The sequence below is a fragment of the Lithobates pipiens genome, unplaced genomic scaffold (genome assembly GCF_037356315.1).
Source record: "Lithobates pipiens isolate NorthernLeopardFrog02 unplaced genomic scaffold, aLitPip1_a1.2 Scaffold_18, whole genome shotgun sequence".
NCBI lineage: Eukaryota > Metazoa > Chordata > Amphibia > Anura > Ranidae > Lithobates > Lithobates pipiens.
Window position 1 is genome coordinate 343,721,201 of NW_027507758.1, and position 18,839 is coordinate 343,740,039.

Sequence of the window (18,839 nt, forward strand, 5' to 3'; positions counted from 1 at the left end):
GCTGCATTCAATGCTGCACAGTGGCTGCATAAGATGGGCACAGTGGCTGTATAAGATGGGCACAGTGGCTGCATATGATGGGCACAGTAGCTATATTTGATGGGGCACAGTGGCAGCATTTGATGGCACAGTGGGAGCATTTGATATGGCCCAGTGACTGGTGTTTGATGGGCACAGTGGCAGCAATTGATGGGCACAGTGGCTGTGTTTGATGGTACAGTGGCTGCATTTGCTGGCACAGTGGCTGCATTTGATGGGCACAGTGGCTGCGTTTGATGGCACAGTGGCTGCATTTTATGGCACGCCAGTGCTCCTGGCTCCCCCTGTCTTCCAAGTACCCCCCCCCCAGCAAGCCGCTTGCAATGAGGGGTGCTCATATAGTCTCAATGCTGAGCCATACTGTGTGCAGCTCAGCACTAACTCGGGCGGGGCCAAGTCCTGCTGTCTGTGTCAGTGGATGCAGCAGCAGGACTCGGTAATGTGCCCACATGGGTGCCCCTTTGGAAATTGGCTCTCCATGGGGGCACTCGCCAAAGAGGAGGAGCCATGAGCGATGCCAGGGGACCCCAGAAAAGGAGAATCAGGGCAGCTCTGTGCAAAACCCTTGCACAGAGCAGGTAAGTATGACATGTTTGTTATTTAAAAAAATAAATAACCTTTACAATCACTTTAATACAGAAAATAAATTAGGGTAAAAAAAAAAACTTTAGCCTTTACAACTACATTAAGCACAATTGTACTGCAAGTTCATATGCAGAGGTTGTAACATGCATATAAAATGTGCAACTATGCTAACGCACATCTCTACAACTAGAAATTGTTAATGTCAACAGATATTGATATTGTTTAAGACATATTTATTAAATATATTTATTTATATGTTTAAATATATATTATAATATATTGTATATTAACTGTATGTAATTAAGACGTACTTCTCTACTGTGAGTGCATACAAGGTTTCTCCAGAGAATAATCATTCTTCTGGTGAACCGTGCTTTACTTTTGGAATTTAAGCACAATGGATTCAAACTGACAGCTTGAAAAAAAACACAATTGCTCTTAGTCTAACATTCCTGCAAACAATAGCTTTATTTTATGCTATTTCACTACACATTTTCTTGTAATATATACAACTGTAAGTGATGATTTGGCAATTTATACCCCGGCTTCATGGTAATGACCTCAGTTTTTCTGTGTTTGTGCTATTTTGTTTGCTGATATTTGATATGTAATTTAAATATTAGAGTCTTATTTTTCATGCTTCAAATGGAACGCCTATCAATTCCTAAATAAGGTCATGTAATATTCCATAGGCATGGACCCAGCCATACTGTATGACACTAATCTATTATTGAGTTTATCTTTCCTATCTGCCTGTTTGATGAGATGCAAATCATAAGTAATGACATCCTGTCCTTCACTTGGTTGCCTGTGGCATGTTTTGATGAAATTGAAAAAAAACTTGTAGAGATGAGCATGAGCAGTGCTCCAAATGAAACAATTGCACTGAAATGTCTTTAACAATATAGTCACTGTAAATAAGAGGAAGGATTTATTGTACAATCTTATCTACATGCATAAATTAAGCTTGCCTTGGCTGGCCCTCAGGGACTTTCCATATCACTGTAGATTTGATGCAGTGCTGTGTAAAATATTCACTAATTAAAATCACTTATAACATTACTTTTCTATTCTGAGACACCCAGTATACTGCATATTTCTGCTGTTTAGAGTGCTGAGCAGATTCCTCATATGTCTATGTATTGCTACAGTTTTACTACTGGGCTATATTTACTCTGCAGTCTCTACTGCAGGGTAAAGTATTTACTAGAATACACTGCGAATGCCATTCATTTTAATTATTTTCACTAAGGTACAACTTGTTACTAGATATTTTTTGGATATGGTTAACTGTTCGAAATTCTGTATATAGCCCTACAGAACAGACAGCGCACAGTCCACATGGGCTTTAATGCCTAACTACAGACAGGAAACAGGTACTTATAGAGAATTATAGAGAAAAGAAAACAAACTTATAAACACTATCTACTGGTTGAAGAATGTATCTCTGCTAAATATGGATATTGATGTAGTTGTTGCTTAAAATACAAATTAACATTGTATTCCAACACCCCCCACTTAACAACTACTCCTTTTTAGTCCCATTTCAGAACTCGGTTCTATAAATCTGTTTCAGTTCACTAAGAGATTTTATCTCTTCATCAGCAGCTCTGATACACTTTTGTTTCTCATGAGTTGGAAGTCTTTTCATCTCATCCCATGTATCTGGCTCTGGTTTTAATGTCAGCTGAACAACATAGAACAGCCGGTATGCCTTTATTGCTTCTGGTGGATTTCCCGATTGTAGCCTCTTGTGTCCTGGTTTCTTCTTTTACAGCATTTGGATTGTCTTCATTAATTTCTATTTCTGTGTCACTTGGTTGCTTATCTTCATGTGACACTGTTGTGGAATTTCCCTTACTTTGAAGTGTTTGTGTTAGAAATGTTGACTACGCTGAAGTTTCATCAACAATTACACTTCCACTGATGGTTACCTTGTTTGTATCTTGGTGTAGAATTCTGTATCCATTTTGAGATCCACAGTACCCCACAAGTACACCTTCCTTTGCACAAGGATCCCATTTTATTAATTTTTCTTTTGGGGTGTGCACATAGGTTTTGCTTTTAAAATTTTTTTAGATGGTTCAAAATTCAGGGTCCCCTTCCATTACACAGTTCATATGGTGTTTTCTCAGATAATTTTCCTGGCAGTCGATTTTGAAGATAGTATGTGGTCATAATTGATTCCCTCCCGTGTCTGGTTGGTGTATCTGCATCAAACAGCATGGTTCTTCTACTCTCACATAGTGTACAGTTCATTCTTTCTGCAATCCCTTTTGTTCTGGGTTGTATGGTACAGTGTTTTTAAATATTATGCCATGTTTTCTGAGAATCTCCTCTGTGTTATAACCTGTATATTCAGTTCCATTGTCTGTATGCAATACACTCTGCATGTTGACAAATGTGTTGCTTACTTGAGCCAAATACTGTTCAAGTTTCTCTGCTACTTCACTTGTGTTGTGTAACCGATATAGTGTAGTATACCTGGAGTAATCAACTAAAAGTGAGAAAATACCTCTTCTTTCCTGGAATCTATTTTTCCATTAACTATTTAATTTTCCATTTAACCATAGAGCAGCTACAAACTTATAAACACTGCCATCTACTGGTTGAACAATATATCTCTACTAAGTAAGGATATTGATGTAGTTGTAGCATAATACATAATACAAGTGAACATTGTATTCCAACAATAACAAAATCATTTACATTGAACAAAGCTGTACATCTGCAAGTAAAAAAAAGTGTAGTTTATTAAATTAGCACAAAATCATTTTCCTGTTATGATCGTTGTAGGCTGTTGATGTGTTCAGCCCATGTCCAGCTTAAATGTAAAAAAAAAAAGAAATGAATGCAGATCTATATTCATTAACAATTTCAAAGTTATTCTCGTGCTACCGTGTGATAAAATAATATGTGAATCCAGGGAGGGGGGAGGGGGGATTGAGAGGGGAGAGGTAATAAGAGGAAAGGGAGGAAAAGGAGAGGATAAGGGTAGTAAAGGTGAAGCTGAAGCAAACACCTGTGTGGGTCAAACCGTGTCCACAAAATGTATACTATTGCAGAGAATGGTGTTGCACTGCTTAGAGTGGATAGATCTACTAAAAACCGGTAATATGCAATTTATCTTATGTAAATAAACCATAAATAAATCTACCATAAAAATGTGTAAAGCCAAAAGTGTACAAACCAACATCAATTAGAAAATTTAAGATAACTTATGGTGATAATCTTCAATCTTAAAGTGAATAGATACTGTAGGCAATAATCCTTATATCTATCTGGTGATATTAACCACTTGCCGACCGCCGCACGACGATGTACGTCGTCAGAATGGCACGGGCAGGCATATGGGTGTACATGTACGTCCCTGCCTTCCCGCGGGTGGGGGGGCCGATCGGGCCCCCCCCCCCGGTGCCAGCGGCGGTCGGTATCCGTTCAGGAGCGATCCGGGATGAGGGGGCGGCCATTCGTTCATGGCCACCCCCTCGCGATCGCTCCTGACGAATGGAAGTGAAGCGTGACATCACTTCCTCTCCTGTAATGTAAACACAGGCAGAGGAAGTGATGTAATCTCTCCTCCGTGTCGGTATTTTTCGTTCCGGCACCGAGGAGAGAGGATCGGTGAGTTGCACCAGCACACCACACGTACAGTAGAACATACCAGGCACACTCTCACCCCCCCTTCACCCCCCGATCACCCCCCCAATCACCCCTGCACCCCCAGTCACAGTGACACCAATTGCATTTTTTATTTTTTTTGCATTGGTGTCATTTGTGACTGTAATAACTGTTAGGGCAGTTAGGGTTAGCCCCCTTTAGTTCTAAGGTACCCCCCTAACCCCCCCAATAAAGGTTTAACCCCGTGATCACCCCCGTCGCCAGTGTCACTAGGGCTGGGTTCACATTGCAGCGGTTTATGAGAACGGATGTGATTCGCACCGCACTGCAGTGCAAATCACATCCGATCTCTGTGCGATTCGAGTTCAGCCATACAGATAGTATGGCTGAATTCGCGTCGCACCCGCCGCAAACTCGCACGGGACCCTTTTTTTGGTCCGCAGCAGAATCGGATCGCATGGGTGTTCACACCATGCGATCCGATTCTTGTCCGAGTTTGCAGATCGCACTGCGATATGCGAACTGATCTGGGGGTGTCATTAACATTTCACTGACACTCCCAGCAGTTCGCATAGGGCAGTGTGATGCGGGAACCCACCGCGGATTTGTGGCATTCCCGCATCGCTCCAGTGTGAACCCAGCCTAATAAGCGATCGTTTTTCTGATCGCTGTATTAGTGTCACAGGTGACGTTAGTTATGCAGGTAGGTATTTAGGTTCGCCGCAGCTTTTTATAGCGCCAGGGACCCCCATATACTACCGCATAAAGCCCCCTGATTGCCCCCTAGTTAACCCTTTCACCAGTGATCACCATATAACTGTTACAGGTGACGCTGGTTGGTTAGTTATTTTTTTATAGTTTCAGGGCACCCGCCATTATTACCTAATAAAGGTTTAACCCCCTGATCACCCGGCGGGTGATATAAGTTTGAGGGTCAGATAAGGTCTGCATCGCCCCAGGCAGCGTCAGGTTAGTGCCAGTACCGCTAACACCCACGCGCAAAGCATACACCTCCCTTAGTAATATAGTATCTGATCAGATCTATATTAGCAACGCCAGCAGTTTAGGTTTCCCAAAACGCATTGTTAGCGGGATCAGCCCAGATACCTGCTAGCACCTGCGTTTAGCCCCTCCGCCAAGCCCAGACCAGCCCACCCAAGTGCAGTATCGATCGATCACTGTCACTTACAAAACACAACACACATAACTGCAGCGTTCGCAGAGTCAGGCCTGATCCCTGCGATCGCTAACAGTTTTTTTTGTAGCGTTTTGATACAGTCGCTGACAGCCTAGGTGCTTTTTTACCTGTGAGTCTCACTAGTGTACCCCTAAATTTAGGGGTGTCTACTTTCCAAAATGGGGTCATTTGGGGGGGGTTTGTGCCATCTTGGCATTTTATGGCCTTCAAAACTGCGATAGGTAGTGAGGAGTAAAATCAAAACTTTACACCCTTAGAAATCCTGAAGGCAGTGCTTGGTTTTCGGGGCCCCGTATGCGGCTAGGCTCCCAAAAAATCCCACACATGTGGTATCCCCATACTCAGGAGAAGCAGCAGAATTTATTTTGGGGTGTCATTTCACATATGCCCATGGCATGTGTGAGCAATATATCATTTAGTGACAACTTTGTGAAAAAAAAAAAAAAAAGTTTGTAATATTCCCGCAACTTGTGGCAAAATATAAAATATTCCATGGACTCAACATGCCTCTCAGCAAATAGCTTGGGGTGTCTACTTTCTAAAATGGGGTCATTTGTGGGGGTTTTGTGCCATCTTGGCATTTTATGGCCTTCAAAACTGTAATAGGTAGTGAGGAGTGAAGTCAAAAATTTACGCCCTTAGAAAGCCTGAAGGCAGTGCTTGGTTTTCGGGGACCCGTACGTGGCTAGGCTCCCAAAAAGTCCCACATATGTGGTATCCCCGTACTCAGGAGAAGCAGCAGAATTTATTTTGGGGTGTCATTTCACATATGCCCATGGCATGCGTGAGCAATATATCATTTAGTGACAACTTTGTGAAAAAAAATAATTTTTTTGTCATTATTCAATCGCTTGAGGCAAAAAAATAAAATATTCAATGGACTCAACATGCCTCTTATCAATTTCCTTAGGGTGTCTACTTTCCAAAATGGGGTCATTTGGGGGGGTTTTGTACTGCCCTGCCATTTTAGCACCTCAAGAAATGAGATAGGCAGTCATAAACTAAAAGCTGCGTAAATTCCAGAAAAGGTACCTTAGTTTGTAGATGTGACAACTTTTGCGCAAACCAATAAATATACAGTAATTGACTTTTTTTTTACCAAAGACATGTGGCTGAATACATTTTGGCCTAAATGTATGACTAAAATTGAGTTTATTGGATTTTTCTAATAACAAAAAGTAGAAAATATCATTTTTTTTCAAAATTTGCGGTCTTTTTACGTTTATATCGCAAAAAATAAAAATCGCTGAGTCAGTCAAATACCTTTAAAAGAAAGCTCTATTTGTGGGAAAAAAAGGACACAAATTTTGTTTGGGTACAACATTGCATGACCGCGCAATTACCAGTTAAAGCAGCGCAGTGCCAAATTGTAAAAAGACCTCTGGTCATTGACCAGCAAAATGGTCCGATCTGAAAGTGGTTAAAGTGCTCCCTGCAAAACAAAGCCGATGTAATAATATCATAAACAGGAATATAAGATGTGCAAGTCTAAATCTCAATGTATATCTGACTGAAATCTTTAGCACTTTAATATCACCAGATAGATATAAGGAGTATTGCCTATAGCATCTATTCACTTTGAGATTGAAGATTATCACCATCAATTATCTTACATTTTCTAATTGATGTTGGTTTGTACACTTTTGGCTTTTATGGTAGATTTATTTATGGTTTATTTACATAAGATAAATTGCATATTACCGGTTTTTAGTAGATCTATCCCCTCTAAGCAGCGCAACACCATTCTCTGCTATAGTATATTCATTAATACATCTTTTATTTTTTATTTTTTTAATACAAGCAGTGTTAGTACCTAAATTTGACTTGACGTCTCTGGCAGGAGAAGCAGAACAAGGGGTCAAACAGTTGTGCTCATGATGGAGAGACAGAGAGAAGAATGACAGAGAGATGAGCCTATCCCCCTGATGCTTCTTCTTTCACAGTCTACTCACAGGGTGGGGGTGGGGAAGAGGCCTGTGAGTGTTCCTGACCTGCAGCAGAGAAAAGTCAGATCTTCTCACCAGCCCGACAGGGCCTTGCTGTGTGGCAGAAGTGTGTAAATCAAAGGACTGGATAGGCAGATATACAAAACCTTGGATAGATAAAACAGTTTCTGTATATGTATATTATCTGTGTATTTCATGGTTTGCCTGGAGATCACCCTTAAAAAACAGCTCCTACTGCAATAATATCCTTTTTGCTCTCTACTAAAGACTTACCACCTCATTTGACCATTGCCTATTCTCTACCAGGTTAATGACACACAGTGTCCTCTAATCCAATTTCTATGAGTCCAGAAAGTCAAGGCTTGCCCCCTAGGAGTCCTGGACTCACAGGAAAATGCAGCAGAGAACAGCACCGCATCAATGCGGCAGCATTCAGGTCCTGCACACTGCTGAAGGAAGGTGACCCCTGTTGCTATGTGACTAGATACACCAAAGATTTCAGGATCTAATGTACTGTATGCACTTGTTTTTGTTTTGTTTTTTATATGTGAAGGGAGGACCAGGGAAAGGGAAGGGTGCAGGTCCCAGGAGGCTTGATTTGGGCTTTAAGTTCAGCAGCTGCAAACACTTTTGATTTATCAAATTTGTAAAACTGAGAAAATGTATACTAAATCCCAGTAGTGTTCGTGTATCCTTGGTGAAGTCACAAACACATGGGCATGAGTGAATGTTTAGATTGGTCAGTTCCAATATCTGGCAAAGAACAGTTATAACACTCTACCAATCTATATGGTCACTTTTACTTAAAGTTACACTCTGGGCAAAAACAATATTTGGATATTTGCACTATAAAAATAATTGACCGGTAAAACCTTTAATCAGCCAATACACCACAATAGGCACCAAGAGCTGCAGCTTCAGCTGGAGTACAGTTCTCACATTGGTTTGCTTACTTCGGTACATCTTCATTTAAGAAAGTGTATTTCTTAAAATTAGTACAAGACATTATGTGATCGGAGGAGGGGAGATTGCGATCTTCATCTGCACTTCCCCTAGTCATATAATACGTTGGATGCATTAAAAAAAACACAAGACGTTTTCTAAAAGGAAGAGGTGCAAGTGGCACCCTGTGAGAACTGTACTGCAGTCAGAACTATAACTACCAGTGCCGAATACTTTGCACTTACTGTAGTGTGCAAGCTAAATAAAAGTACGAGTGTGGACAAACCCAGCAGCAGCTTACTTTTACAGTTTGGATGTCCAAAAAAGTGTTTTTGCCTGGAGTTCAGCTTTAAGATAAAGTTGTATTCCTGAACAGAACAAATTCAATTAGATAAGCATGCTTTATTATTTGTTAGTAATTTCCTACTATAGAATAGCCCTAGCTGGCTTCTTCGGAAGAATAGTTTCCTGCAGTTGATGTTATTGATACTGTTATTGTTACTGTTACCGTTTTACATCATTATAACCTTGAATTTCATTAATTATATTCAACATTTTTATATATCAAAGCCTATGAAAAATCTAGACTACAGATGGCTGTTTGTAGACTTTGAGGACAAATTGCTACATATCTACAAATGCAATACATTTGGCTGGATCACACATAAAGGGGCAGATGTATAAAAATGAAAACCTATTGCTAGTATCAGCTAATTAAATTTCTTTAGGCTCAGTTAAGAAAGCATTTTAAAATCTAATGTCAGTATTTGAGGTGTAAAAACTCATTAATATTAATCAAAATGACTGCACTGTATTGAACCCAGATCTGCATCCTGTTTTAGACTAATTAGGTCTGCACTTTGAAAACATAGCTTTCACAGTACAGGATGCCTTTAGAATAAAATATATATCCTTTTTGGCTGCTTTGGGCTCCAGTCTTCATAAGTATGCACCAGAGCATAAATACCTGTATTTTGAGCTCCCACAAAGTATTGTGGAATTTTAATGTAGCTTTTATTTCTTCAATATCATTGTTCTTGAATTTTGCATTTATTTACAATCTAACCATAGCCAGTTCCTGGTCCTTTTTTATATATATATATAATTGAAGCTAAACATGTATTTTTCATCTATAGCAGAGTTGATGAAAAAAGATCACTGTTTCCCATTCTGCAGATAACACATATATTACCCGATCATTTTCTCTGAACAAACAGTGATCGTTATGTCAATAGGGGTCAGGTTATGTTCAATGCAGAATACCTGAAGATAATAAAGTATTTACAGCTCACAGAGACAGTACAGTGAAAAATGACTGGGCTATTCTATGCACTCTGAAAGTAGCAATTTAGAGTTCCTCAGTATTCATCACTGCCAAAGCAGTTTGTATCATAGCTAACCTACGTGTTTCAAACACCTCATCTATGGCTATACACAATGGGGAACATTTCAGAGAAATGTTTCTTGTGATTTGTGCAAAAATTACGAGGTAACTGATTGTAGACAGTATAGATGAGTGAACCTCTCAACAATTTTGGATTACTCAAATTGTTCCCCAACTGCAATGGAATATGTTTTAAACACTGAGTTGTGTGCATCTTAGATTATAAGCTCGAACAAGCAGGGCCCTCTGATTCCTACTGTATTAAAGTGTATTGTATTTGTACTTTCTACTGTCAAGTAAGTAATTAATAATCTGGATTTCGGATTTTCAAGTCATCTAGCAGTTTGGGTAGGGTAGCCTCTTATCTCTAGGTAAGCCTAGGTTCATATTTGGAGCAATGTATCATGTGATTTAAAATATCTAATCGCATGACAAGTCGCAGCCTATTGGCAGCAATCGCACTGTTCCAATCGGCGCGACACCGATTTTGCACCGCTGCACTGATTTGCAAAAGTAGTTCCTGCACTACTTTTGCCGATTTCAGGTGCGACTTCAATAGACATCTGTGTATGAAGCCACACAGATGTCTATCAAGTAGCACCTGAAATCACGCTGGCCTTGCTACTTTTAACTTGCGCTACTTCACTTGAAGTAGCACGAGTTCAAAGTAGCATCAATGTGAACCAGGGCTCATGTCATGTAATGGAGTTAATTACATAACATTAACAAAGGAAAAAACATAGGAGTTTGATTGCTCTTGGGGTGTGCAAAAGAACATTGTTGTCAGGCAAAAGTCTATCAGGCGTCATAAATCAGGATGTTGGAATAAATAATGGCTCCCTGTCAATTTTCTGTTGAAAGATGCAACAGAATAAAGACTAAATGGTGAATAGTATCTCTTCACACCTCCTCCTGCCATCATAATGTGCTAGGGGAGTCAGCAGAAAATGCAGCCTACAGTCTATGACACATATAACATTTCTTCTGTCGAACAGGAAAAAAAAAACTCTCCATGACTGTCTGTCATTGCTGTGATTATATGAGAATCCAACTCAGAACTTCACTAGAAAGATGCACCAAAGGGAAGCTCCTTCCATGCTTTTTGTCTATAGTTGCTCTATTTGTTGTGCCATTGGGCATACTACCTCTGGTTCAGCAACACTTCACAAAACAGGCACTTCTCTCAGGAACAGGCAAAGAACCTAGAGTTCAGAATCCACATACATACAAGTGCAAACAAGCATCAAAGAGACCAAGATTTTAATGATCAACTTGATTTATAGCAGAAAAAAAGGCCTTTTTGTCTGCTGTTAATCAATTTTATCATTAATCACCTCAATACAGGGCACTTTCACCCTTTCCTTCCCAGACCAATTTTCAGGTTTCAGTGCCTATGCACTTTGAATGACAATTACTCAGTCATGCTACGCTGTACACAAATTCCATTTTTATCAATTTGTTTAAACAAATAGAGTTTTTTTTAGTTATTGGCGGTATTTATTCACCACTGTGTTTGTTTTTTTTTGCAATATAAGCAAAAACAACGCAAAATTTTTATTTTTTTACGAATTTCTGTTTTAAAATAAATCAAATAAAATCGAATTTCATCATACATTTAGGCCAGAATGTATTCTGCTACATATCTTTGGTAAAAAAAAATCCTGATAAGTGTTAATAATTGGTTTTTGTGAAAGTTATAGAGTCTACAAGCTATGCTATGTATCAAAATTGATCAATCCTGATGTATTGACGGCCTAAAATGCCAGGACAGTACAAATATCCCCCAATCACCCCTTTTTGGAAAGAAGACAGTACATAGTATTTAGTAAGAGGCATAATTTTTTTTTTTGTCATGACTACCTATCACACCTTTGAAGGCCCTGGAGCAGGACAATGGAAACACTGCCAACAAATGACCCTATATTGGAAAGCAAACATACCAACGTATATTCTATGAGGCATAATTAATCTTTTGAACATGTCATTTTTTTTTCACAAGTTTTTGGAGATTGTGAAAAGAAAATGAAAACATTTTTTTATTTTTATTTTTACACAAAGTTGTCAATTTACATTCTTCTACTCGTACTGAGTATGGTGATACAACATGTGTGAGACTTTTACACAGCCTGTGGAAATTACACATCTAATTACCTGTGCAGATGTTTATCACTGGTACAGATGGGTGCAGATGTTTATCACTGGTACAGATGGGTGCAGATGTTTATCACTGGTACAGATGGGCGTAGATGTTGATCACTGGGACAGATGTGTTTTACTGTGTGGGGACACTGTGTGGGAATAATTTGTGGGGACACTTACTGTGTGATCAGTGAATGTAAAGTGCTTTACACTCACTGATTCCCGCCAGCAACACAGACCGGCTCTCCTTCTACTCACTGACAGGCTCCGTTTGAGGAAAAGCAGAGCCAATCAACTGACAGCCGGTTCTCTTTACATTACACAATGGAGGGCTAATCACAGAGCCCTCCTGTCGAGCAGTGATGCACTGTGTCTGGGGAACACAGGCACACCAGGATCACGCAGCTGAGCAATCGTGCTCCTTCTGAGAGATGTTTAGGAATGTCCACTCAAGAGTATGATATGCCCACCCTGCCGTTTAGGAACAGTGGCCAGGTGGGAAGAAGTTAAAAAACCTCTGACTCTTAGACGTTTGTTTGGTGCTCTCATTGGATTGCATGTAAGAAAATAAAATTAACCACTGCACTCCCAGCTGAAGCAACTTTTTCTGTTTATTGAATAGCAGCAGGGGTCACCTCTGACATGTGGGCTGAGCAGGTTTTTAAAAAATCAATACATCCTCAACTCACCACGCAGCTAACAGTCATCGTTAGCATAGGACAGCAGTCATTTTGAGATCTCTAAGGTCATCCCTATAGAGACACAATAAAGGCATTTAATGCTTTCCCTAGGACTAGAGGGGTACAAAATCTGGAAATCTTGCATGAATACCACTAGAGGGGAACCTTTTGGCTTCAAAATGGACAAACGTGTCTGACTTGGGCCTTTGTGAAATCTTGTGCCTTACTGAGACACAGAGCTTTCCATTAGAATAGGGTGAATGATGATTCTGACTGCGTGGGCGCACCATATAAATAAACCACACATCCTGAGACCAGTGCTCAATTAGTAACCCCAGTAGGAAGAGGCAGGGGTGTTAGTATAAAAGGGTGCAAAAAACAGAAGGCCTTCTATCGCCACAAAAAAAGAAATGGGAGAGGAGTGTGATGATAGCTAAAAATCATTTTATCTTTACCTTTATGGCAGCCCTAGACACATCAAATAAAACGAATAGGAAATCTAGATCTAAAGCCAGATATATTTACACCAGGGCTCTGAAGGTAGGTACAACTTTAAACAGCAGTGCCTGGACCACCCTCCATTTGAAGAGAAATCCTAACCTTCCCTTTGTTATAATTAGTACAGGCAGTAAGCAGTGTGTTTCTCTCTTCTAAAAGAACTGTATACAGCATAGGAAATAGCAGACAACTAAACTTTACAAAAAAGGTCACCCAGATAACTTCAAGCATAAATGTATCCCCCGAATCTGTATTCATCAATGTCAGTAAAAATGAACTTATTCTAGCAATAAAAATGGTTGTGTGAGTTTCCTACTCTGATGGGGACATCCATCATTCTGACACTGGAACTTTCCTGCATTGTGAAGAGGTTACTGTGAGTAATAGAAGAGAGGAATTGGTGCTCACACTGTACTCTACATAACTATTTAATTTAATGTTCACTTCCCTACTACCCTATTCTTTTGAACTGTTTTTTTTTTTTTAATTTGTAGATACCAATATAAAAGTAAACTATCATTATGTAACTTTGGGTCATGTTGTGGTTTGATATAATAATTGCAAATGCATAGATTCACAGTGAGACAAATGTAATGAATGTAACATTTCAGCATCCTATGTCTGTCACTTTTTGATTACTAGAAATTAGCAAACAGTCCCACTTAGGGCTTTTATAGGGTGCTTTTTATGGAAGATCATAAAAACAATGCTCCTAAACATTTCACACCTGCAATGATCTTAAAGGAAATCAATGGTCAAAGCATACACTCTCATTTTATAACATCGGCATTGATGTATCTATGGATAATAGCAATACAAACAACAGTTATATTTGATATTCTAATATAAGCTTTCTTAACCACTTTTAGACCGGACCATTTTGCTGGTAAATGACCAGAGGTCTTTTTACACTTTGGCACTGCGCTGCTTTAACTGGTAATTGCGCGGTCATGCAATGTTGTACCCAAACAAAATTTGCGTCCTTTTCTTCCCACAAATAGAGCTTTCTTTTGATGGTATTTGATTGCCTCTGCGATTTTTATTTTTTGCGATATAAACGTAAAAAGACCGCAAATTTTGAAAAAAAAATGATATTTTCTACTTTTTGTTATTAGAAAAATCCAATAAACTCAATTTTAGTCATACATTTAGGCCAAAATGTATTCAGCCACATGTCTTTGGTAAAAAAAAAGTCAATAATTGTATATTTATTGGTTTGCGCAAAAGTTGTCACATCTACAAACTAAGGTACGTTTTCTGGAATTTACGCAGCTTTTAGTTTACGACTGCCTATCTAATTTCTTGAGGTGCTAAAATGGCAGGGCAGTACAAAACCCCCCCAAATGACCCCATTTTGGAAAGTAGACCCCCTAAGGAAATTGATAAGAGGCATGTTGAGCCCATTGAATATTTTATTTTTTTGCCTCAAGCGATTGAATAATGACAAAAAAAAATTTTTTTTTTTTTTTACACAAAGTTGTCACTAAATGATATATTGCTCACACATGCTATGGGCATATGTGAAATGACACCCCAAAATAAATTCTGCTGCTTCTCCTGAGTATGGGGATACCACATATGTGGGACTTTTTTGGAGCCTAGCCGCGTACGGGGCCCCGAAAACCAAGCACCGCCTTCAGGCTTTCTAAGGGCGTAAATTTTTGAGTTCACTTCTCACTACCTATTACAGTTTTGAAGGCCATAAAATGCCAAGATGGCACAAAACCCCCACAAATGACCCCATTTTAGAAAGTAGACACCCCAAGCTATTTGCTGAGAGGCATGTTGAGTTCATGGAATATTTTATATTTTGCCACAAGTTGCGGGAAAATTACAAACTTTTTTTTTTTTTTTTTTCACAAAGTTGTCACTAAATGATATATTGCTCATGCATGCCATGGGCATATGTGAAATGACACCCCAAAATAAATTCTGCTGCTTCTCCTGAGTACGGGGATACCACATATGTGGGACTTTTTGGGAGCCTAGCTGCGTACGGGGCCCCGAAAACCAAGCACCGCCTTCAGGCTTTCTAAGGGCGTAAATTTTTGAGTTCACTTCTCACTACCTATTACAGTTTTGAAGGCCATAAAATGCCAAGATGGCACAAAACCCCCACAAATGACCCCATTTTAGAAAGTAGACACCCCAAGCTATTTGCTGAGAGGCATGTTGAGTCCATGGAATATTTTATATTTTGCCACAAGTTGCGGGAAAATTACAAACTTTTTTTTTTTTTTCACAAAGTTGTCACTAAATGATATATTGCTCACGCATGCCATGGGCATATGTGAAATTACACCCCAAAATAAATTCTGCTGCTTCTCCTGAGTACGGGGATACCACATATGTGGGACTTTTTGGGAGCCTAGCCGCGTACGGGGCCCCGAAAACCAAGCACCGCCTTCAGGCTTTCTAAGGGCGTTACAGTTTTGAAGGCCATAAAATGCCAAGATGGCACAAACCCCCCCCAAATGACCCCATTTTGGAAAGTAGACACCCCTAAATTTAGGGGTACACTAGTGAGACTAGGTAATAAATGGCGGGTGCCCTGAAACTATAAAAAAATAACTAACCAACCAGCGTCACCTGTAACAGTTATATGGTGATCACTGGTGAAAGGGTTAACTAGGGGGCAATCAGGGGGCTTTATGCGGTAGTATATGGGGGTCCCTGGCGCTATAAAAAGCTGCGGCGAACCTAAATACCTACCTGCCTAACTAGCGTCACCTGTGACACTAATACAGCGATCAGAAAAACGATCGCTTATTAGGCTGGGTTCACACTGGAGCGATGCGGGAACGCCACGAATGCGCGGCGGGTTCCCGCATCGCATGCCTCCCGGCGGCAGTTCACACTGCCCTATGCGAACTGCTGGGAGTGTCAGTGAAATGTTAATGACACCCCCAGATCAGTTCGCATATCGCAGTGCGATCTGCAAACTTGGATCGCATGGTGTGAACACCCATGCGATCCGATTCTGCTGCGGACCAAAAAAAGGGTCCCGTGCGAGTTTGCGGCGGGTGCGGCGGGTGCGACACGAATTCAGCCATACTATCTGTATAGCTGAACTCGAATCGCACAGAGATCGGATGTGATTTGCACTGCAGTGCGGTGCGAATCACATCCGTTCTCATAAACCGCTGCAATGTGAACCCAGCCTTAGTGACACTGGCGACGGGGGGTGATCACGGGGTTAAACCTTTATTGGGGGGGTTAGGGGGGTACCTTAGAACTAAAGGGGGCTAACCCTAACTGCCCTAACAGTTATTAGTCACAAATGACACCCGCCGGGTGATCAGGGGGTTAAACCTTTATTAGGTAATAAATGGCGGGTGCCCTGAAACTATAAAAAAATAACTAACCAACCAGCGTCACCTGTAACAGTTATATGGTGATCACTGGTGAAAGGGTTAACTAGGGGGCAATCAGGGGGCTTTATGCGGTAGTATATGGGGGTCCCTGGCGCTATAAAAAGCTGCGGCGAACCGCGGGAGGCAAGGGACGTACATGTACGCCAATATGCCTGCCCGTGCCATGCTGTCGACGTACATCGTCGTGCGGCGGTCGGCAACTGGTTAAATAACCTCCTTTCATGTTATGACTGCTGGCCATTTTTTCCACAACTTCCTGAATACCCAGCATGCTTTGCGACTTCTCCTCTGCTGTTTACTTTTGATTTCTAAAGACTACATACCCCATGGTACCTTCCTGCCTACAATCCATGATTCCTGTACCGACCCTGCCTCCTAAAACTTCTCCTTTCCAGCACCTCTGTAGTTCAGGACAGGCAGGTTTTGTAAAATGTGTGACGCTCGGTTCACATATATGCAAATCAGATGTGTTTTTAACCACATCCAATTCACATAACATGTGAACCGGACCAGCATTCAATGGAGCCAGTTCACACATGTTTGGGGCAGCTGCGGTCAGTTTTTGAAAAGGGTCTTGTGCAATTTTGGGTCTGGTTTAGCTTCAAATTCAAGTAAAAATTTGCACCTGAATTGCTCCTGAAGTGGTGAACAAACCCGGACTCTGGATTGCAAACCGCAGTCGGACATGTGTGAACCTAGTCTTACACAGCTTTGCTTATTCACAGGGCATAGTGATAATGTGTCACAGAATTTAAGGAAGTAAATGTCTGGGGAGCTTCACAATAAAATTTACAAACTTAAAGATCATTTTGATTAACCTCCCTGGCGGTACGATTATTTCGGATTTTAGGTGCTAAAAGCGGTACCATTATTTTGCATGAAAATTTGGCGTTTTATATTGTAGTCCTGCAATTCTTAGGAATAACTCTCTTAAATCTGTCCAAACCAGAGTCTAGCAGACATCCCGGGTATGATAAAGTTTGAAAAATTAAATCATAAATTACAATATAATAAATAATTATAAATAATTGTACCAAATAATAATATAACAATAATAAAAATTATTCAATAATGTAATCAAATCAAAAACACTGAAATTTGCTCAGTTGCAGAATTGTCACTGCCATTACTTTTCAATATTTGATGACGGATCTACCCACAAATAGCTATCGCTCAATTCTGCGAGTGATTCTAATTTATTATCGCTGTTTTCTAGCTGGTCTAAAATCATTTTTGATGTACAGTGACAGTTTTGGTTGCTATGGACAATCTCCAGTTTCCAGGCATAAAGAACAGTTTTTATTATATAAAACTGCATGCAGGACACTGGGCAGACCACTAGGGACAACGGGGATGTGAAATATTTACATACAGCAATGTAATCTGTAAGATTACATTATACTGTATGTATACTGTTTTTTTCACTTTTTGAATTTGGCGCCGATCTCCGTGCCCGTGCGTCACAACGCTCGCAGGGCACGGAGATCGGCGGTGTGATGCATCGAGCGAGACACGGCTCGCTCGTACAGCGGGGAGACAACGCTGGATCCGAGGGAGAAGGTAAGTAAACCTCCTCCTGGATCCAGCGACGCAGTCCCGAGTCTGACTCGGGGATACCGCTTTTGGTATGAAAAATCCACCCCGAGTCAGACTCGGGAATACCGTCAGGGGGGTTAATAGGAGTAGGCTAGAAATAATTGTAAAACAATGTTAAAATTAATATATGTCAGTGCGCATGCGCGCGGCGCCGCGATCGGACATGATCTGATCCAGCTCCGCATTCCTCCGGCGAATTTCAGCGACATTTAGCGAGGGGGGACGCCCGGAACGCGGTCGGATCTTGTCCCAGTCTCCCGCGAGCGGAGGATGCAGCGGAGGGCAACGGGGAACGGCTCCAGCAAACGAAGGCATTCCCAGCAGACTCGTAAGCCCCGCACCTCACAGGCCTCACAACAACCCAAGATGGCGCCCGGGAGGAGAGACAAACAGAACGGCAGCCCACAGCCCCCCCCCCGCAGCGCCTGACACAGGCTGAGCTGCTGCGGGGAGAGGAGAATACAGTTGGCTCTAAGGCTGAAACCCAGCGACCCCAGGTAGTACGGGACCCCAGAGAGACTGATGCTGACCCAGCCTATGCTTATTCCCCTCCAGTTATGCAGGAGGGGGAGAGGGGGGGCACAGCACGAGGAGGTGGACAGGGCTTACTGACAGCATTGCCCCGCTCTAGCCTTATCACCCAGGCTGAAGTCCACAGGGATCCCTTCTCATCCCAGTCCCAGGAGGACCTTTTTTCTTCACAGAGGGGACACCCTCAATTGTCTCCCCTGTCAGACTCTCCTGAACACGCTATACTGTTCACGGGCTCCCCGGCCTCCTCCACAGACAGGCAGATGGCTGAAATGGCTGAAGCTGTGTTGAGTCAAAATGGAAACG

General features: G+C 41.2%; 1 protein-coding gene across 1 annotated transcript in view; it reads left to right on the top strand.

Moving 5' to 3' along the window:
• B3GAT2 (beta-1,3-glucuronyltransferase 2) overlaps positions 1–18,839 on the top strand; it is a 207,001-nt gene that overhangs the window by 69,424 nt on the left and 118,738 nt on the right. The gene's annotated exons all lie outside the window — the stretch shown is intronic.